We start from the raw sequence: 18,549 nt of genomic DNA, 5'->3' as shown, positions 1-18,549 counted from the left end.
CAGGCGACGCCTGATGCCCACATAAGTAGAATCCGTGTAGAACAAGTGCAACATTGCATCAGTAAGAACAATGCATCGCTTCAATATGTTATCAAAAGAAGCCTTGCAGGAGTTATAGTTTCATTTGACAATAGAGGAAGCTCCGCACTAGGCAGAGCATGAAAAAATTAACGAGAACTCAGATTGTTCCTCTCCACGGAAACCTTTAGTAAAAGGCGAAAGATTTATACGATCTGAAGAGAAACGTGAGTGTACTGCCCCTTTCTTGCCACTATGGGGGTACTCATTCACTTACATACACCCTGCTGTGACGGTGGCACTTCAATCATGAACTAGTCTATAAATGACAGGAACGTCTGACTGTCTGTCTGTCTGTCTTTTATTCGCATATCTCTCGAACCGTTCATCTGATTTATTTCAAACTTGACAGGTGTCTTGCTACGGGCTCCAGTAAGTGCGGTGCCAAGTTTGACGTTGTTTGGATAAGGAATGTAAAAGATATAGATACATATATGGGTAAAAGAAGCACGCATTTGCTGTTGCCGTTTCAGCCGCTGGCCACTCCCCCTCTCACACAGCACACTGAGCACAGCGCGGGACCTAACGTGCGCTCTTGCTTGCACGCTCCAGATTTTGCTGGCGTCAAAGAACCGCTATATTGATTAGAGTTTGGTCGTCTGAATTTGTAGTGAAAACACACGCTAAAACCGATTATGCACAGGCACTAGTAGGATACTTTATATTTCACATGAATAGAAGCCCCGCAAATAGCAGGGTATCAAAAAATTCATAAAAACTCATGTTGTTCCTCTCCACGGAAATCTTTAGTAAAAGGCGAAAGATTTATACGATCTGAAGAGAAACATGAGCGTATTGCTTCTTTGCAGGAACTGTAAGGGCACTCTGTCACTGATATACAGCCTTCAGTGAGGGTGCTGCGGATCGTCCAGGCGGGGGTTTCCGGTCCTCTGAAATGAGGCCGACGCGGAAGTAACTTACAACTGCATTCTATCAAAAGGCCACCAGGGGGCCACCGTTTTGGTGTCAAAAGGACTTCCGTCTCAATACAAGTCAATGGAGAATTCACCAACTTCTCACTTGATTTCTAACCTCAGTAAACGTTTCCAAAATGTGTTTATGGTCTCAATCGCTAGTTTAAAGCCTTCTTCAATGCTGTATTATGTTCATTTGTGGAATTTTGGCCTCCTTGATTTTATATTTGACGATAAAGCAGGGTATGCATTAGGGCGTGGCTACGTCGTGGTTGACAGGTTGGTCGGTTCACAGGTTCAGGCGACGCCTGATGCCCACATAAGTAGAATCCGTGTAGAACAAGTGCAACATTGCATCAGTAAGAACAATGCATCGCTTCAATATGTTATCAAAAGAAGCCTTGCAGGAGTTATAGTTTCATTTGACAATAGAGGAAGCTCCGCACTAGGCAGAGCATGAAAAAATTAACGAGAACTCAGATTGTTCCTCTCCACGGAAATCTTTAGTAAAAGGCGAAAGATTTATACGATCTGAAGAGAAACGTGAGTGTACTGCCCCTTTCTTGCCACTATGGGGGTACTCATTCACTTACATACACCCTGCTGTGACGGTGGCACTTCAATCATGAACTAGTCTATAAATGACAGGAACGTCTGACTGTCTGTCTGTCTGTCTGTTATTCGCACATCTCTCGAACCGTTCATCTGATTTATTTCAAACTTGACAGGTGTCTTGCTACGGGCTCCAGTAAGTGCGGTGCCAAGTTTGACGTTGTTTGGATAAGGAACGTAAAAGATATAGATACATATATGGGTAAAAGAAGCACGCATTTGCTGTTGCCGCTTCAGCCGCTGGCCACTCCCCCTCTCACACAGCACACTGAGCACAGCGCGGGACCTAACGTGCGCTCTTGCTTGCACGCTCCAGATTTTGCTGGCGTCAAAGAACCGCTATATTGATTAGAATTTGGTCGTCTGAATTTGTAGTGAAAACACACGCTAAAACCGATTATGCACAGGCACTAGTAGGATACTTTATATTTCACATGAATAGAAGCCCCGCAAATAGCAGGGCATCAAAAAATTCATAAAAACTCATGTTGTTCCTCTCCACGGAAATCTTTAGTAAAAGGCGAAAGATTTATACGATCTGAAGAGAAACATGAGCGTATTGCTTCTTTGCAGGAACTGTAAGGGGAGTCTGTCACTGATATACAGCCTTCAGTGAGGGTGCTGCGGATCGTCCAGGCGGGGGTTTCCGGTCCTCTGAAATGAGGCCGACGCGGAAGTAACTTACAACTGCATTCTATCAAAAGGCCACCAGGGGGCCACCGTTTTGGTGTCAAAAGGACTTCCGTCTCAATACAAGTCAATGGAGAATTCACCAACTTCTCACTTGATTTCTAACCTCAGTAAACGTTTCCAAAATGTGTTTATGGTCTCAATCGCTAGTTTAAAGCCTTCTTCAATGCAGTATGATGTTCATTTGTGGAATTTTGGCCTCCTTGATTTTATATTTGACGATAAAGCAGGGTATGCATTAGGGCGTGGCTACGTCGTGGTTGACAGGTTGGTCGGTTCACAGGTTCAGGCGACGCCTGATGCCCACATAAGTAGAATCCGTGTAGAACAAGTGCAACATTGCATCAGTAAGAACAATGCATCGCTTCAATATGTTATCAAAAGAAGCCTTGCAGGAGTTATAGTTTCATTTGACAATAGAGGAAGCTCCGCACTAGGCAGAGCATGAAAAAATTAACGAGAACTCAGATTGTTCCTCTCCACGGAAATCTTTAGTAAAAGGCGAAAGATTTATACGATCTGAAGAGAAACGTGAGTGTACTGCCCCTTTCTTGCCACTATGGGGGTACTCATTCACTTACATACACCCTGCTGTGACGGTGGCACTTCAATCATGAACTAGTCTATAAATGACAGGAACGTCTGACTGTCTGTCTGTCTGTCTTTTATTCGCATATCTCTCGAACCGTTCATCTGATTTATTTCAAACTTGACAGGTGTCTTGCTACGGGCTCCAGTAAGTGCAGTGCAAAGTTTGACGTTGTTTGGATAAGGAATGTAAAAGATATAGATACATATATGGGTAAAAGAAGCACGCATTTGCTGTTGCCGCTTCAGCTGCTGGCCACTCCCCCTCTCACACAGCACACTGAGCACAGCGCGGGACCTAACGTGCGCTCTTGCTTGCACGCTCCAGATTTTGCTGGCGTCAAAGAACCGCTATATTGATTAGAGTTTGGTCGTCTGAATTTGTAGTGAAAACACACGCTAAAACCGATTATGCACAGGCACTAGTAGGATACTTTATATTTCACATGAATAGAAGCCCCGCAAATAGCAGGGCATCAAAAAATTCATAAAAACTCATGTTGTTCCTCTCCACGGAAATCTTTAGTAAAAGGCGAAAGATTTATACGATCTGAAGAGAAACATGAGCGTATTGCTTCTTTGCAGGAACTGTAAGGGGAGTCTGTCACTGATATACAGCCTTCAGTGAGGGTGCTGCGGATCGTCCAGGCGGGGGTTTCCGGTCCTCTGAAATGAGGCCGACGCGGAAGTAACTTACAACTGCATTCTATCAAAAGGCCACCAGGGGGCCACCGTTTTGGTGTCAAAAGGACTTCCGTCTCAATACAAGTCAATGGAGAATTCACCAACTTCTCACTTGATTTCTAACCTCAGTAAACGTTTCCAAAATGTGTTTATGGTCTCAATCGCTAGTTTAAAGCCTTCTTCAATGCAGTATGATGTTCATTTGTGGAATTTTGGCCTCCTTGATTTTATATTTGACGATAAAGCAGGGTATGCATTAGGGCGTGGCTACGTCGTGGTTGACAGGTTGGTCGGTTCACAGGTTCAGGCGACGCCTGATGCCCACATAAGTAGAATCCGTGTAGAACAAGTGCAACATTGCATCAGTAAGAACAATGCATCGCTTCAATATGTTATCAAAAGAAGCCTTGCAGGAGTTATAGTTTCATTTGACAATAGAGGAAGCTCCGCACTAGGCAGAGCATGAAAAAATTAACGAGAACTCAGATTGTTCCTCTCCACGGAAATCTTTAGTAAAAGGCGAAAGATTTATACGATCTGAAGAGAAACGTGAGTGTACTGCCCCTTTCTTGCCACTATGGGGGTACTCATTCACTTACATACACCCTGCTGTGACGGTGGCACTTCAATCATGAACTAGTCTATAAATGACAGGAACGTCTGTCTGTCTGTCTGTCTGTCTGTCTGTCTGTCTGTTATTCGCACATCTCTCGAACCATTCATCTGATTTATTTCAAACTTGACAGGTGTCTTGCTACGGGCTCCAGTAAGTGCGGTGCCAAGTTTGACGTTGTTTGGATAAGGAATGTAAAATATATAGATACATATATGGGTAAAAGAAGCACGCATTTGCTGTTGCCGCTTCAGCCGCTGGCCACTCCCCCTCTCACACAGCACACTGAGCACAGCGCGGGACCTAACGTGCGCTCTTGCTTGCACGCTCCAGATTTTGCTGGCGTCAAAGAACCGCTATATTGATTAGAATTTGGTCGTCTGAATTTGTAGTGAAAACACACGCTAAAACCGATTATGCACAGGCACTAGTAGGATACTTTATATTTCACATGAATAGAAGCCCCGCAAATAGCAGGGCATCAAAAAATTCATAAAAACTCATGTTGTTCCTCTCCACGGAAATCTTTAGTAAAAGGCGAAAGATTTATACGATCTGAAGAGAAACATGAGCGTATTGCTTCTTTGCAGGAACTGTAAGGGGAATCTGTCACTGATATACAGCCTTCAGTGAGGGTGCTGCGGATCGTCCAGGCGGGGGTTTCCGGTCCTCTGAAATGAGGCCGACGCGGAAGTAACTTACAACTGCATTCTATCAAAAGGCCACCAGGGGGCCACCGTTTTGGTGTCAAAAGGACTTCCGTCTCAATACAAGTCAATGGAGAATTCACCAACTTCTCACTTGATTTCTAACCTCAGTAAACGTTTCCAAAATGTGTTTATGGTCTCAATCGCTAGTTTAAAGCCTTCTTCAATGCAGTATGATGTTCATTTGTGGAATTTTGGCCTCCTTGATTTTATATTTGACGATAAAGCAGGGTATGCATTAGGGCGTGGCTACGTCGTGGTTGACAGGTTGGTCGGTTCACAGGTTCAGGCGACGCCTGATGCCCACATAAGTAGAATCCGTGTAGAACAAGTGCAACATTGCATCAGTAAGAACAATGCATCGCTTCAATATGTTATCAAAAGAAGCCTTGCAGGAGTTATAGTTTCATTTGACAATAGAGGAAGCTCCGCACTAGACAGAGCATGAAAAAATTAACGAGAACTCAGATTGTTCCTCTCCACGGAAATCTTTAGTAAAAGGCGAAAGATTTATACGATCTGAAGAGAAACGTGAGTGTACTGCCCCTTTCTTGCCACTATGGGGGTACTCATTCACTTACATACACCCTGCTGTGACGGTGGCACTTCAATCATGAACTAGTCTATAAATGACAGGAACGTCTGTCTGTCTGTCTGTCTGTCTGTCTGTCTGTCTGTCTGTCTGTTATTCGCACATCTCTCGAACCATTCATCTGATTTATTTCAAACTTGACAGGTGTCTTGCTACGGGCTCCAGTAAGTGCGGTGCCAAGTTTGACGTTGTTTGGATAAGGAATGTAAAATATATAGATACATATATGGGTAAAAGAAGCACGCATTTGCTGTTGCCGCTTCAGCCGCTGGCCACTCCCCCTCTCACACAGCACACTGAGCACAGCGCGGGACCTAACGTGCGCTCTTGCTTGCACGCTCCAGATTTTGCTGGCGTCAAAGAACCGCTATATTGATTAGAATTTGGTCGTCTGAATTTGTAGTGAAAACACACGCTAAAACCGATTATGCACAGGCACTAGTAGGATACTTTATATTTCACATGAATAGAAGCCCCGCAAATAGCAGGGCATCAAAAAATTCATAAAAACTCATGTTGTTCCTCTCCACTGAAATCTTTAGTAAAAGGCGAAAGATTTATACGATCTGAAGAGAAACATGAGCGTATTGCTTCTTTGCAGGAACTGTAAGGGGAATCTGTCACTGATATACAGCCTTCAGTGAGGGTGCTGCGGATCGTCCAGGCGGGGGTTTCCGGTCCTCTGAAATGAGGCCGACGCGGAAGTAACTTACAACTGCATTCTATCAAAAGGCCACCAGGGGGCCACCGTTTTGGTGTCAAAAGGACTTCCGTCTCAATACAAGTCAATGGAGAATTCACCAACTTCTCACTTGATTTCTAACCTCAGTAAACGTTTCCAAAATGTGTTTATGGTCTCAATCGCTAGTTTAAAGCCTTCTTCAATGCAGTATGATGTTCATTTGTGGAATTTTGGCCTCCTTGATTTTATATTTGACGATAAAGCAGGGTATGCATTAGGGCGTGGCTACGTCGTGGTTGACAGGTTGGTCGGTTCACAGGTTCAGGCGACGCCTGATGCCCACATAAGTAGAATCCGTGTAGAACAAGTGCAACATTGCATCAGTAAGAACAATGCATCGCTTCAATATGTTATCAAAAGAAGCCTTGCAGGAGTTATAGTTTCATTTGACAATAGAGGAAGCTCCGCACTAGGCAGAGCATGAAAAAATTAACGAGAACTCAGATTGTTCCTCTCCACGGAAATCTTTAGTAAAAGGCGAAAGATTTATACGATCTGAAGAGAAACGTGAGTGTACTGCCCCTTTCTTGCCACTATGGGGGTACTCATTCACTTACATACACCCTGCTGTGACGGTGGCACTTCAATCATGAACTAGTCTATAAATGACAGGAACGTCTGACTGTCTGTCTGTCTGTCTGTCTGTCTGTTATTCGCACATCTCTCGAACCGTTCATCTGATTTATTTCAAACTTGACAGGTGTCTTGCTACGGGCTCCAGTAAGTGCGGTGCCAAGTTTGACGTTGTTTGGATAAGGAATGTAAAATATATAGATACATATATGGGTAAAAGAAGCACGCATTTGCTGTTGCCGCTTCAGCCGCTGGCCACTCCCCCTCTCACACAGCACAGTGAGCACAGCGCGGGACCTAACGTGCGCTCTTGCTTGCACGCTCCAGATTTTGCTGGCGTCAAAGAACCGCTATATTGATTAGAGTTTGGTCGTCTGAATTTGTAGTGAAAACACACGCTAAAACCGATTATGCACAGGCACTAGTAGGATACTTTATATTTCACATGAATAGAAGCCCCGCAAATAGCAGGGCATCAAAAAATTCATAAAAACTCATGTTGTTCCTCTCCACGGAAATCTTTAGTAAAAGGCGAAAGATTTATACGATCTGAAGAGAAACATGAGCGTATTGCTTCTTTGCAGGAACTGTAAGGGGAGTCTGTCACTGATATACAGCCTTCAGTGAGGGTGCTGCGGATCGTCCAGGCGGGGGTTTCCGGTCCTCTGAAATGAGGCCGACGCGGAAGTAACTTACAACTGCATTCTATCAAAAGGCCACCAGGGGGCCACCGTTTTGGTGTCAAAAGGACTTCCGTCTCAATACAAGTCAATGGAGAATTCACCAACTTCTCACTTGATTTCTAACCTCAGTAAACGTTTCCAAAATGTGTTTATGGTCTCAATCGCTAGTTTAAAGCCTTCTTCAATGCAGTATGATGTTCATTTGTGGAATTTTGGCCTCCTTGATTTTATATTTGACGATAAAGCAGGGTATGCATTAGGGCGTGGCTACGTCGTGGTTGACAGGTTGGTCGGTTCACAGGTTCAGGCGACGCCTGATGCCCACATAAGTAGAATCCGTGTAGAACAAGTGCAACATTGCATCAGTAAGAACAATGCATCGCTTCAATATGTTATCAAAAGAAGCCTTGCAGGAGTTATAGTTTCATTTGACAATAGAGGAAGCTCCGCACTAGGCAGAGCATGAAAAAATTAACGAGAACTCAGATTGTTCCTCTCCACGGAAATCTTTAGTAAAAGGCGAAAGATTTATACGATCTGAAGAGAAACGTGAGTGTACTGCCCCTTTCTTGCCACTATGGGGGTACTCATTCACTTACATACACCCTGCTGTGACGGTGGCACTTCAATCATGAACTAGTCTATAAATGACAGGAACGTCTGTCTGTCTGTCTGTTATTCGCACATCTCTCGAACCATTCATCTGATTTATTTCAAACTTGACAGGTGTCTTGCTACGGGCTCCAGTAAGTGCGGTGCCAAGTTTGACGTTGTTTGGATAAGGAATGTAAAATATATAGATACATATATGGGTAAAAGAAGCACGCATTTGCTGTTGCCGCTTCAGCCGCTGGCCACTCCCCCTCTCACACAGCACACTGAGCACAGCGCGGGACCTAACGTGCGCTCTTGCTTGCACGCTCCAGATTTTGCTGGCGTCAAAGAACCGCTATATTGATTAGAATTTGGTCGTCTGAATTTGTAGTGAAAACACACGCTAAAACCGATTATGCACAGGCACTAGTAGGATACTTTATATTTCACATGAATAGAAGCCCCGCAAATAGCAGGGCATCAAAAAATTCATAAAAACTCATGTTGTTCCTCTCCACGGAAATCTTTAGTAAAAGGCGAAAGATTTATACGATCTGAAGAGAAACATGAGCGTATTGCTTCTTTGCAGGAACTGTAAGGGGAATCTGTCACTGATATACAGCCTTCAGTGAGGGTGCTGCGGATCGTCCAGGCGGGGGTTTCCGGTCCTCTGAAATGAGGCCGACGCGGAAGTAACTTACAACTGCATTCTATCAAAAGGCCACCAGGGGGCCACCGTTTTGGTGTCAAAAGGACTTCCGTCTCAATACAAGTCAATGGAGAATTCACCAACTTCTCACTTGATTTCTAACCTCAGTAAACGTTTCCAAAATGTGTTTATGGTCTCAATCGCTAGTTTAAAGCCTTCTTCAATGCAGTATGATGTTCATTTGTGGAATTTTGGCCTCCTTGATTTTATATTTGACGATAAAGCAGGGTATGCATTAGGGCGTGGCTACGTCGTGGTTGACAGGTTGGTCGGTTCACAGGTTCAGGCGACGCCTGATGCCCACATAAGTAGAATCCGTGTAGAACAAGTGCAACATTGCATCAGTAAGAACAATGCATCGCTTCAATATGTTATCAAAAGAAGCCTTGCAGGAGTTATAGTTTCATTTGACAATAGAGGAAGCTCCGCACTAGGCAGAGCATGAAAAAATTAACGAGAACTCAGATTGTTCCTCTCCACGGAAATCTTTAGTAAAAGGCGAAAGATTTATACGATCTGAAGAGAAACGTGAGTGTACTGCCCCTTTCTTGCCACTATGGGGGTACTCATTCACTTACATACACCCTGCTGTGACGGTGGCACTTCAATCATGAACTAGTCTATAAATGACAGGAACGTCTGACTGTCTGTCTGTCTGTCTGTCTGTCTGTTATTCGCACATCTCTCGAACCGTTCATCTGATTTATTTCAAACTTGACAGGTGTCTTGCTACGGGCTCCAGTAAGTGCGGTGCCAAGTTTGACGTTGTTTGGATAAGGAATGTAAAATATATAGATACATATATGGGTAAAAGAAGCACGCATTTGCTGTTGCCGCTTCAGCCGCTGGCCACTCCCCCTCTCACACAGCACAGTGAGCACAGCGCGGGACCTAACGTGCGCTCTTGCTTGCACGCTCCAGATTTTGCTGGCGTCAAAGAACCGCTATATTGATTAGAGTTTGGTCGTCTGAATTTGTAGTGAAAACACACGCTAAAACCGATTATGCACAGGCACTAGTAGGATACTTTATATTTCACATGAATAGAAGCCCCGCAAATAGCAGGGCATCAAAAAATTCATAAAAACTCATGTTGTTCCTCTCCACGGAAATCTTTAGTAAAAGGCGAAAGATTTATACGATCTGAAGAGAAACATGAGCGTATTGCTTCTTTGCAGGAACTGTAAGGGGAGTCTGTCACTGATATACAGCCTTCAGTGAGGGTGCTGCGGATCGTCCAGGCGGGGGTTTCCGGTCCTCTGAAATGAGGCCGACGCGGAAGTAACTTACAACTGCATTCTATCAAAAGGCCACCAGGGGGCCACCGTTTTGGTGTCAAAAGGACTTCCGTCTCAATACAAGTCAATGGAGAATTCACCAACTTCTCACTTGATTTCTAACCTCAGTAAACGTTTCCAAAATGTGTTTATGGTCTCAATCGCTAGTTTAAAGCCTTCTTCAATGCAGTATGATGTTCATTTGTGGAATTTTGGCCTCCTTGATTTTATATTTGACGATAAAGCAGGGTATGCATTAGGGCGTGGCTACGTCGTGGTTGACAGGTTGGTCGGTTCACAGGTTCAGGCGACGCCTGATGCCCACATAAGTAGAATCCGTGTAGAACAAGTGCAACATTGCATCAGTAAGAACAATGCATCGCTTCAATATGTTATCAAAAGAAGCCTTGCAGGAGTTATAGTTTCATTTGACAATAGAGGAAGCTCCGCACTAGGCAGAGCATGAAAAAATTAACGAGAACTCAGATTGTTCCTCTCCACGGAAATCTTTAGTAAAAGGCGAAAGATTTATACGATCTGAAGAGAAACGTGAGTGTACTGCCCCTTTCTTGCCACTATGGGGGTACTCATTCACTTACATACACCCTGCTGTGACGGTGGCACTTCAATCATGAACTAGTCTATAAATGACAGGAACGTCTGTCTGTCTGTCTGTTATTCGCACATCTCTCGAACCATTCATCTGATTTATTTCAAACTTGACAGGTGTCTTGCTACGGGCTCCAGTAAGTGCGGTGCCAAGTTTGACGTTGTTTGGATAAGGAATGTAAAATATATAGATACATATATGGGTAAAAGAAGCACGCATTTGCTGTTGCCGCTTCAGCCGCTGGCCACTCCCCCTCTCACACAGCACACTGAGCACAGCGCGGGACCTAACGTGCGCTCTTGCTTGCACGCTCCAGATTTTGCTGGCGTCAAAGAACCGCTATATTGATTAGAATTTGGTCGTCTGAATTTGTAGTGAAAACACACGCTAAAACCGATTATGCACAGGCACTAGTAGGATACTTTATATTTCACATGAATAGAAGCCCCGCAAATAGCAGGGCATCAAAAAATTCATAAAAACTCATGTTGTTCCTCTCCACGGAAATCTTTAGTAAAAGGCGAAAGATTTATACGATCTGAAGAGAAACATGAGCGTATTGCTTCTTTGCAGGAACTGTAAGGGGAATCTGTCACTGATATACAGCCTTCAGTGAGGGTGCTGCGGATCGTCCAGGCGGGGGTTTCCGGTCCTCTGAAATGAGGCCGACGCGGAAGTAACTTACAACTGCATTCTATCAAAAGGCCACCAGGGGGCCACCGTTTTGGTGTCAAAAGGACTTCCGTCTCAATACAAGTCAATGGAGAATTCACCAACTTCTCACTTGATTTCTAACCTCAGTAAACGTTTCCAAAATGTGTTTATGGTCTCAATCGCTAGTTTAAAGCCTTCTTCAATGCAGTATGATGTTCATTTGTGGAATTTTGGCCTCCTTGATTTTATATTTGACGATAAAGCAGGGTATGCATTAGGGCGTGGCTACGTCGTGGTTGACAGGTTGGTCGGTTCACAGGTTCAGGCGACGCCTGATGCCCACATAAGTAGAATCCGTGTAGAACAAGTGCAACATTGCATCAGTAAGAACAATGCATCGCTTCAATATGTTATCAAAAGAAGCCTTGCAGGAGTTATAGTTTCATTTGACAATAGAGGAAGCTCCGCACTAGGCAGAGCATGAAAAAATTAACGAGAACTCAGATTGTTCCTCTCCACGGAAATCTTTAGTAAAAGGCGAAAGATTTATACGATCTGAAGAGAAACGTGAGTGTACTGCCCCTTTCTTGCCACTATGGGGGTACTCATTCACTTACATACACCCTGCTGTGACGGTGGCACTTCAATCATGAACTAGTCTATAAATGACAGGAACGTCTGACTGTCTGTCTGTCTGTCTTTTATTCGCATATCTCTCGAACCGTTCATCTGATTTATTTCAAACTTGACAGGTGTCTTGCTACGGGCTCCAGTAAGTGCAGTGCAAAGTTTGACGTTGTTTGGATAAGGAATGTAAAAGATATAGATACATATATGGGTAAAAGAAGCACGCATTTGCTGTTGCCGCTTCAGCTGCTGGCCACTCCCCCTCTCACACAGCACACTGAGCACAGCGCGGGACCTAACGTGCGCTCTTGCTTGCACGCTCCAGATTTTGCTGGCGTCAAAGAACCGCTATATTGATTAGAGTTTGGTCGTCTGAATTTGTAGTGAAAACACACGCTAAAACCGATTATGCACAGGCACTAGTAGGATACTTTATATTTCACATGAATAGAAGCCCTGCAAATAGCAGGGCATCAAAAAATTCATAAAAACTCATGTTGTTCCTCTCCACGGAAATCTTTAGTAAAAGGCGAAAGATTTATACGATCTGAAGAGAAACATGAGCGTATTGCTTCTTTGCAGGAACTGTAAGGGGACTCTGTCACTGATATACAGCCTTCAGTGAGGGTGCTGCGGATCGTCCAGGCGGGGGTTTCCGGTCCTCTGAAATGAGGCCGACGCGGAAGTAACTTACAACTGCATTCTATCAAAAGGCCACCAGGGGGCCACCGTTTTGGTGTCAAAAGGACTTCCGTCTCAATACAAGTCAATGGAGAATTCACCAACTTCTCACTTGATTTCTAACCTCAGTAAACGTTTCCAAAATGTTTTTATGGTCTCAATCGCTAGTTTAAAGCCATCTTCAATGCAGTATGATGTTCATTTGTGGAATTTTGGCCTCCTTGATTTTATATTTGACTATAAAGCAGGGTATGCATTAGGGCGTGGCTACGTCGTGGTTGACAGGTTGGTCGGTTCACAGGTTCAGGCGACGCCTGATGCCCACATAAGTAGAATCCGTGTAGAACAAGTGCAACATTGCATCAGTAAGAACAATGCATCGCTTCAATATGTTATCAAAAGAAGCCTTGCAGGAGTTATAGTTTCACTTGACAATAGAGGAAGCTCCGCACTAGGCAGAGCATGAAAAAATTAACGAGAACTCAGATTGTTCCTCTCCACGGAAATCTTTAGTAAAAGGCGAAAGATTTATACGATCTGAAGAGAAACGTGAGTGTACTGCCCCTTTCTTGCCACTATGGGGGTACTCATTCACTTACATACACCCTGCTGTGACGGTGGCACTTCAATCATGAACTAGTCTATAAATGACAGGAACGTCTGACTGTCTGTCTGTCTGTCTTTTATTCGCATATCTCTCGAACCGTTCATCTGATTTATTTCAAACTTGACAGGTGTCTTGCTACGGGCTCCAGTAAGTGCAGTGCCAAGTTTGACGTTGTTTGGATAAGGAATGTAAAAGATATAGATACATATATGGGTAAAAGAAGCACGCATTTGCTGTTGCCGCTTCAGCTGCTGGCCACTCCCCCTCTCACACAGCACACTGAGCACAGCGCGGGACCTAACGTGCGCTCTTGCTTGCACGCTCCAGATTTTGCTGGCGTCAAAGAACCGCTATATTGATTAGAGTTTGGTCGTCTGAATTTGTAGTGAAAACACACGCTAAAACCGATTATGCACAGGCACTAGTAGGATACTTTATATTTCACATGAATAGAAGCCCCGCAAATAGCAGGGCATCAAAAAATTCATAAAAACTCATGTTGTTCCTCTCCACGGAAATCTTTAGTAAAAGGCGAAAGATTTATACGATCTGAAGAGAAACATGAGCGTATTGCTTCTTTGCAGGAACTGTAAGGGGACTCTGTCACTGATATACAGCCTTCAGTGAGGGTGCTGCGGATCGTCCAGGCGGGGGTTTCCGGTCCTCTGAAATGAGGCCGACGCGGAAGTAACTTACAACTGCATTCTATCAAAAGGCCACCAGGGGGCCACCGTTTTGGTGTCAAAAGGACTTCCGTCTCAATACAAGTCAATGGAGAATTCACCAACTTCTCACTTGATTTCTAACCTCAGTAAACGTTTCCAAAATGTTTTTATGGTCTCAATCGCTAGTTTAAAGCCATCTTCAATGCAGTATGATGTTCATTTGTGGAATTTTGGCCTCCTTGATTTTATATTTGACTATAAAGCAGGGTATGCATTAGGGCGTGGCTACGTCGTGGTTGACAGGTTGGTCGGTTCACAGGTTCAGGCGACGCCTGATGCCCACATAAGTAGAATCCGTGTAGAACAAGTGCAACATTGCATCAGTAAGAACAATGCATCGCTTCAATATGTTATCAAAAGAAGCCTTGCAGGAGTTATAGTTTCATTTGACAATAGAGGAAGCTCCGCACTAGGCAGAGCATGAAAAAATTAACGAGAACTCAGATTGTTCCTCTCCACGGAAATCTTTAGTAAAAGGCGAAAGATTTATACGATCTGAAGAGAAACGTGAGTGTACTGCCCCTTTCTTGCCACTATGGGGGTACTCATTCACTTACATACACCCTGCTGTGACGGTGGCACTTCAATCATGAACTAGTCTATAAATGACAGGAACGTCTGACTGTCTGTCTGTCTGTCTTTTATTCGCATATCTCTCGAACCGTTCATCTGATTTATTTCAAACTTGACAGGTGTCTTGCTACGGGCTCCAGTAAGTGCGGTGCCAAGTTTGACGTTGTTTGGATAAGGAATGTAAAAGATATAGATACATATATGGGTAAAAGAAGCACGCATTTGCTGTTGCCGCTTCAGCCGCTGGCCACTCCCCCTCTCACACAGCACACTGAGCACAGCGCGGGACCTAACGTGCGCTCTTGCTTGCACGCTCCAGATTTTGCTGGCGTCAAAGAACCGCTATATTGATTAGAATTTGGTCGTCTGAATTTGTAGTGAAAACACACGCTAAAACCGATTATGCACAGGCACTAGTAGGATACTTTATATTTCACATGAATAGAAGCCCCGCAAATAGCAGGGCATCAAAAAATTCATAAAAACTCATGTTGTTCCTCTCCACGGAAATCTTTAGTAAAAGGCGAAAGATTTATACGATCTGAAGAGAAACATGAGCGTATTGCTTCTTTGCAGGAACTGTAAGGGGACTCTGTCACTGATATACAGCCTTCAGTGAGGGTGCTGCGGATCGTCCAGGCGGGGGTTTCCGGTCCTCTGAAATGAGGCCGACGCGGAAGTAACTTACAACTGCATTCTATCAAAAGGCCACCAGGGGGCCACCGTTTTGGTGTCAAAAGGACTTCCGTCTCAATACAAGTCAATGGAGAATTCACCAACTTCTCACTTGATTTCTAACCTCAGTAAACGTTTCCAAAATGTTTTTATGGTCTCAATCGCTAGTTTAAAGCCATCTTCAATGCAGTATGATGTTCATTTGTGGAATTTTGGCCTCCTTGATTTTATATTTGACTATAAAGCAGGGTATGCATTAGGGCGTGGCTACGTCGTGGTTGACAGGTTGGTCGGTTCACAGGTTCAGGCGACGCCTGATGCCCACATAAGTAGAATCCGTGTAGAACAAGTGCAACATTGCATCAGTAAGAACAATGCATCGCTTCAATATGTTATCAAAAGAAGCCTTGCAGGAGTTATAGTTTCATTTGACAATAGAGGAAGCTCCGCACTAGGCAGAGCATGAAAAAATTAACGAGAACTCAGATTGTTCCTCTCCACGGAAATCTTTAGTAAAAGGCGAAAGATTTATACGATCTGAAGAGAAACGTGAGTGTACTGCCCCTTTCTTGCCACTATGGGGGTACTCATTCACTTACATACACCCTGCTGTGACGGTGGCACTTCAATCATGAACTAGTCTATAAATGACAGAAACGTCTGACTGTCTGTCTGTCTGTCTTTTATTCGCATATCTCTCGAACCGTTCATCTGATTTATTTCAAACTTGACAGGTGTCTTGCTACGGGCTCCAGTAAGTGCGGTGCCAAGTTTGACGTTGTTTGGATAAGGAATGTAAAAGATATAGATACATATATGGGTAAAAGAAGCACGCATTTGCTGTTGCCGCTTCAGCCGCTGGCCACTCCCCCTCTCACACAGCACACTGAGCACAGCGCGGGACCTAACGTGCGCTCTTGCTTGCACGCTCCAGATTTTGCTGGCGTCAAAGAACCGCTATATTGATTAGAATTTGGTCGTCTGAATTTGTAGTGAAAACACACGCTAAAACCGATTATGCACAGGCACTAGTAGGATACTTTATATTTCACATGAATAGAAGCCCCGCAAATAGCAGGGCATCAAAAAATTCATAAAAACTCATGTTGTTCCTCTCCACGGAAATCTTTAGTAAAAGGCGAAAGATTTATACGATCTGAAGAGAAACATGAGCGTATTGCTTCTTTGCAGGAACTGTAAGGGGACTCTGTCACTGATATACAGCCTTCAGTGAGGGTGCTGCGGATCGTCCAGGCGGGGGTTTCCGGTCCTCTGAAATGAGGCCGACGCGGAAGTAACTTACAACTGCATTCTATCAAAAGGCCACCAGGGGGCCACCGTTTTGGTGTCAAAAGGACTTCCGTCTCAATACAAGTCAATGGAGAATTCACCAACTTCTCACTTGATTTCTAACCTCAGTAAACGTTTCCAAAATGTTTTTATGGTCTCAATCGCTAGTTTAAAGCCATCTTCAATGCAGTATGATGTTCATTTGTGGAATTTTGGCCTCCTTGATTTTATATTTGACTATAAAGCAGGGTATGCATTAGGGCGTGGCTACGTCGTGGTTGACAGGTTGGTCGGTTCACAGGTTCAGGCGACGCCTGATGCCCACATAAGTAGAATCCGTGTAGAACAAGTGCAACATTGCATCAGTAAGAACAATGCATCGCTTCAATATGTTATCAAAAGAAGCCTTGCAGGAGTTATAGTTTCACTTGACAATAGAGGAAGCTCCGCACTAGGCAGAGCATGAAAAAATTAACGAGAACTCAGATTGTTCCTCTCCACGGAAATCTTTAGTAAAAGGCGAAAGATTTATACGATCTGAAGAGAAACGTGAGTGTACTGCCCCTTTCTTGCCACTATGGGGGTACTCATTCACTTACATACACCCTGCTGTGACGGTGGCACTTCAATCATGAACTAGTCTATAAATGACAGGAACGTCTGACTGTCTGTCTGTCTGTCTTTTATTCGCATATCTCTCGAACCGTTCATCTGATTTATTTCAAACTTGACAGGTGTCTTGCTACGGGCTCCAGTAAGTGCGGTGCCAAGTTTGACGTTGTTTGGATAAGGAATGTAAAAGATATAGATACATATATGGGTAAAAGAAGCACGCATTTGCTGTTGCCGCTTCAGCCGCTGGCCACTCCCCCTCTCACACAGCACACTGAGCACAGCGCGGGACCTAACGTGCGCTCTTGCTTGCACGCTCCAGATTTTGCTGGCATCAAAGAACCGCTATATTGATTAGAGTTTGGTCGTCTGAATTTGTAGTGAAAACACACGCTAAAACCGATTATGCACAGGCACTAGTAGGATACTTTATATTTCACATGAATAGAAGCCCCGCAAATAGCAGGGCATCAAAAAATTCATAAAAACTCATGTTGTTCCTCTCCACGGAAATCTTTAGTAAAAGGCGAAAGATTTATACGATCTGAAGAGAAACATGAGCGTATTGCTTCTTTGCAGGAACTGTAAGGGGACTCTGTCACTGATATACAGCCTTCAGTGAGGGTGCTGCGGATCGTCCAGGCGGGGGTTTCCGGTCCTCTGAAATGAGGCCGACGCGGAAGTAACTTACAACTGCATTCTATCAAAAGGCCACCAGGGGGCCACCGTTTTGGTGTCAAAAGGACTTCCGTCTCAATACAAGTCAATGGAGAATTCACCAACTTCTCACTTGATTTCTAACCTCAGTAAACGTTTCCAAAATGTTTTTATGGTCTCAATCGCTAGTTTAAAGCCATCTTCAATGCAGTATGATGTTCATTTGTGGAATTTTGGCCTCCTTGATTTTATATTTGACTATAAAGCAGGGTATGCATTAGGGCGTGGCTACGTCGTGGTTGACAGGTTGGTCGGTTCACAGGTTCAGGCGACGCCTGATGCCCACATAAGTAGAATCCGTGTAGAACAAGTGCAACATTGCATCAGTAAGAACAATGCATCGCTTCAATATGTTATCAAAAGAAGCCTTGCAGGAGTTATAGTTTCACTTGACAATAGAGGAAGCTCCGCACTAGGCAGAGCATGAAAAAATTAACGAGAACTCAGATTGTTCCTCTCCACGGAAATCTTTAGTAAAAGGCGAAAGATTTATACGATCTGAAGAGAAACGTGAGTGTACTGCCCCTTTCTTGCCACTATGGGGGTACTCATTCACTTACATACACCCTGCTGTGACGGTGGCACTTCAATCATGAACTAGTCTATAAATGACAGGAACGTCTGACTGTCTGTCTGTCTGTCTTTTATTCGCATATCTCTCGAACCGTTCATCTGATTTATTTCAAACTTGACAGGTGTCTTGCTACGGGCTCCAGTAAGTG

At 44.1% G+C, this 18,549-nt stretch overlaps 29 non-coding genes across 29 annotated transcripts; all 29 read right to left on the bottom strand.

Annotated features, from left to right (window-relative positions):
* Positions 1-138: 138 nt before the first annotated feature.
* On the bottom strand, positions 139-253 carry LOC134004056 (U5 spliceosomal RNA). The gene has a single exon (XR_009927786.1). It is a non-coding gene; the product is annotated as a U5 spliceosomal RNA (small nuclear RNA).
* A 504-nt stretch (positions 254-757) lies between these two features.
* LOC134003962 (U5 spliceosomal RNA) lies at positions 758-871 on the bottom strand. Its single transcript, XR_009927697.1, has one exon. It is a non-coding gene; the product is annotated as a U5 spliceosomal RNA (small nuclear RNA).
* A 557-nt stretch (positions 872-1,428) lies between these two features.
* Positions 1,429-1,543, bottom strand: LOC134004001 (U5 spliceosomal RNA). Its single transcript, XR_009927735.1, has one exon. It is a non-coding gene; the product is annotated as a U5 spliceosomal RNA (small nuclear RNA).
* Positions 1,544-2,047: 504 nt separating this feature from the next.
* On the bottom strand, positions 2,048-2,161 carry LOC134004082 (U5 spliceosomal RNA). The gene has a single exon (XR_009927811.1). It is a non-coding gene; the product is annotated as a U5 spliceosomal RNA (small nuclear RNA).
* A 557-nt stretch (positions 2,162-2,718) lies between these two features.
* LOC134003999 (U5 spliceosomal RNA) lies at positions 2,719-2,833 on the bottom strand. Its single transcript, XR_009927733.1, has one exon. It is a non-coding gene; the product is annotated as a U5 spliceosomal RNA (small nuclear RNA).
* A 504-nt stretch (positions 2,834-3,337) lies between these two features.
* On the bottom strand, positions 3,338-3,451 carry LOC134004081 (U5 spliceosomal RNA). The gene has a single exon (XR_009927810.1). It is a non-coding gene; the product is annotated as a U5 spliceosomal RNA (small nuclear RNA).
* A 557-nt stretch (positions 3,452-4,008) lies between these two features.
* LOC134003998 (U5 spliceosomal RNA) lies at positions 4,009-4,123 on the bottom strand. The gene has a single exon (XR_009927732.1). It is a non-coding gene; the product is annotated as a U5 spliceosomal RNA (small nuclear RNA).
* A 516-nt stretch (positions 4,124-4,639) lies between these two features.
* Positions 4,640-4,753, bottom strand: LOC134004080 (U5 spliceosomal RNA). The gene has a single exon (XR_009927809.1). It is a non-coding gene; the product is annotated as a U5 spliceosomal RNA (small nuclear RNA).
* A 557-nt stretch (positions 4,754-5,310) lies between these two features.
* Positions 5,311-5,425, bottom strand: LOC134003967 (U5 spliceosomal RNA). Its single transcript, XR_009927702.1, has one exon. It is a non-coding gene; the product is annotated as a U5 spliceosomal RNA (small nuclear RNA).
* Positions 5,426-5,949: 524 nt separating this feature from the next.
* LOC134003970 (U5 spliceosomal RNA) lies at positions 5,950-6,063 on the bottom strand. The gene has a single exon (XR_009927705.1). It is a non-coding gene; the product is annotated as a U5 spliceosomal RNA (small nuclear RNA).
* A 557-nt stretch (positions 6,064-6,620) lies between these two features.
* LOC134003997 (U5 spliceosomal RNA) lies at positions 6,621-6,735 on the bottom strand. The gene has a single exon (XR_009927731.1). It is a non-coding gene; the product is annotated as a U5 spliceosomal RNA (small nuclear RNA).
* A 512-nt stretch (positions 6,736-7,247) lies between these two features.
* LOC134004079 (U5 spliceosomal RNA) lies at positions 7,248-7,361 on the bottom strand. The gene has a single exon (XR_009927808.1). It is a non-coding gene; the product is annotated as a U5 spliceosomal RNA (small nuclear RNA).
* Positions 7,362-7,918: 557 nt separating this feature from the next.
* LOC134003996 (U5 spliceosomal RNA) lies at positions 7,919-8,033 on the bottom strand. The gene has a single exon (XR_009927730.1). It is a non-coding gene; the product is annotated as a U5 spliceosomal RNA (small nuclear RNA).
* Positions 8,034-8,529: 496 nt separating this feature from the next.
* Positions 8,530-8,643, bottom strand: LOC134004078 (U5 spliceosomal RNA). The gene has a single exon (XR_009927807.1). It is a non-coding gene; the product is annotated as a U5 spliceosomal RNA (small nuclear RNA).
* Positions 8,644-9,200: 557 nt separating this feature from the next.
* LOC134003995 (U5 spliceosomal RNA) lies at positions 9,201-9,315 on the bottom strand. Its single transcript, XR_009927729.1, has one exon. It is a non-coding gene; the product is annotated as a U5 spliceosomal RNA (small nuclear RNA).
* A 512-nt stretch (positions 9,316-9,827) lies between these two features.
* Positions 9,828-9,941, bottom strand: LOC134004076 (U5 spliceosomal RNA). The gene has a single exon (XR_009927806.1). It is a non-coding gene; the product is annotated as a U5 spliceosomal RNA (small nuclear RNA).
* A 557-nt stretch (positions 9,942-10,498) lies between these two features.
* On the bottom strand, positions 10,499-10,613 carry LOC134003994 (U5 spliceosomal RNA). The gene has a single exon (XR_009927728.1). It is a non-coding gene; the product is annotated as a U5 spliceosomal RNA (small nuclear RNA).
* A 496-nt stretch (positions 10,614-11,109) lies between these two features.
* Positions 11,110-11,223, bottom strand: LOC134004075 (U5 spliceosomal RNA). The gene has a single exon (XR_009927805.1). It is a non-coding gene; the product is annotated as a U5 spliceosomal RNA (small nuclear RNA).
* A 557-nt stretch (positions 11,224-11,780) lies between these two features.
* LOC134003993 (U5 spliceosomal RNA) lies at positions 11,781-11,895 on the bottom strand. Its single transcript, XR_009927727.1, has one exon. It is a non-coding gene; the product is annotated as a U5 spliceosomal RNA (small nuclear RNA).
* A 504-nt stretch (positions 11,896-12,399) lies between these two features.
* On the bottom strand, positions 12,400-12,513 carry LOC134004043 (U5 spliceosomal RNA). Its single transcript, XR_009927773.1, has one exon. It is a non-coding gene; the product is annotated as a U5 spliceosomal RNA (small nuclear RNA).
* A 557-nt stretch (positions 12,514-13,070) lies between these two features.
* Positions 13,071-13,185, bottom strand: LOC134003991 (U5 spliceosomal RNA). Its single transcript, XR_009927726.1, has one exon. It is a non-coding gene; the product is annotated as a U5 spliceosomal RNA (small nuclear RNA).
* A 504-nt stretch (positions 13,186-13,689) lies between these two features.
* On the bottom strand, positions 13,690-13,803 carry LOC134004074 (U5 spliceosomal RNA). Its single transcript, XR_009927804.1, has one exon. It is a non-coding gene; the product is annotated as a U5 spliceosomal RNA (small nuclear RNA).
* A 557-nt stretch (positions 13,804-14,360) lies between these two features.
* LOC134003990 (U5 spliceosomal RNA) lies at positions 14,361-14,475 on the bottom strand. Its single transcript, XR_009927725.1, has one exon. It is a non-coding gene; the product is annotated as a U5 spliceosomal RNA (small nuclear RNA).
* Positions 14,476-14,979: 504 nt separating this feature from the next.
* Positions 14,980-15,093, bottom strand: LOC134004073 (U5 spliceosomal RNA). The gene has a single exon (XR_009927803.1). It is a non-coding gene; the product is annotated as a U5 spliceosomal RNA (small nuclear RNA).
* A 557-nt stretch (positions 15,094-15,650) lies between these two features.
* LOC134003989 (U5 spliceosomal RNA) lies at positions 15,651-15,765 on the bottom strand. The gene has a single exon (XR_009927724.1). It is a non-coding gene; the product is annotated as a U5 spliceosomal RNA (small nuclear RNA).
* A 504-nt stretch (positions 15,766-16,269) lies between these two features.
* LOC134004071 (U5 spliceosomal RNA) lies at positions 16,270-16,383 on the bottom strand. Its single transcript, XR_009927801.1, has one exon. It is a non-coding gene; the product is annotated as a U5 spliceosomal RNA (small nuclear RNA).
* Positions 16,384-16,940: 557 nt separating this feature from the next.
* Positions 16,941-17,055, bottom strand: LOC134003987 (U5 spliceosomal RNA). The gene has a single exon (XR_009927722.1). It is a non-coding gene; the product is annotated as a U5 spliceosomal RNA (small nuclear RNA).
* Positions 17,056-17,559: 504 nt separating this feature from the next.
* Positions 17,560-17,673, bottom strand: LOC134004070 (U5 spliceosomal RNA). The gene has a single exon (XR_009927800.1). It is a non-coding gene; the product is annotated as a U5 spliceosomal RNA (small nuclear RNA).
* Positions 17,674-18,230: 557 nt separating this feature from the next.
* LOC134003986 (U5 spliceosomal RNA) lies at positions 18,231-18,345 on the bottom strand. The gene has a single exon (XR_009927721.1). It is a non-coding gene; the product is annotated as a U5 spliceosomal RNA (small nuclear RNA).
* Positions 18,346-18,549: the final 204 nt, after the last annotated feature.

This window comes from Scomber scombrus, chromosome 21 (assembly GCF_963691925.1).
Source record: "Scomber scombrus chromosome 21, fScoSco1.1, whole genome shotgun sequence".
Lineage (NCBI taxonomy): Eukaryota > Metazoa > Chordata > Actinopteri > Scombriformes > Scombridae > Scomber > Scomber scombrus.
The sequence above is the reverse complement of the archived record's forward strand: the minus strand, read 5'-3'. Positions and strand labels throughout refer to the sequence as shown.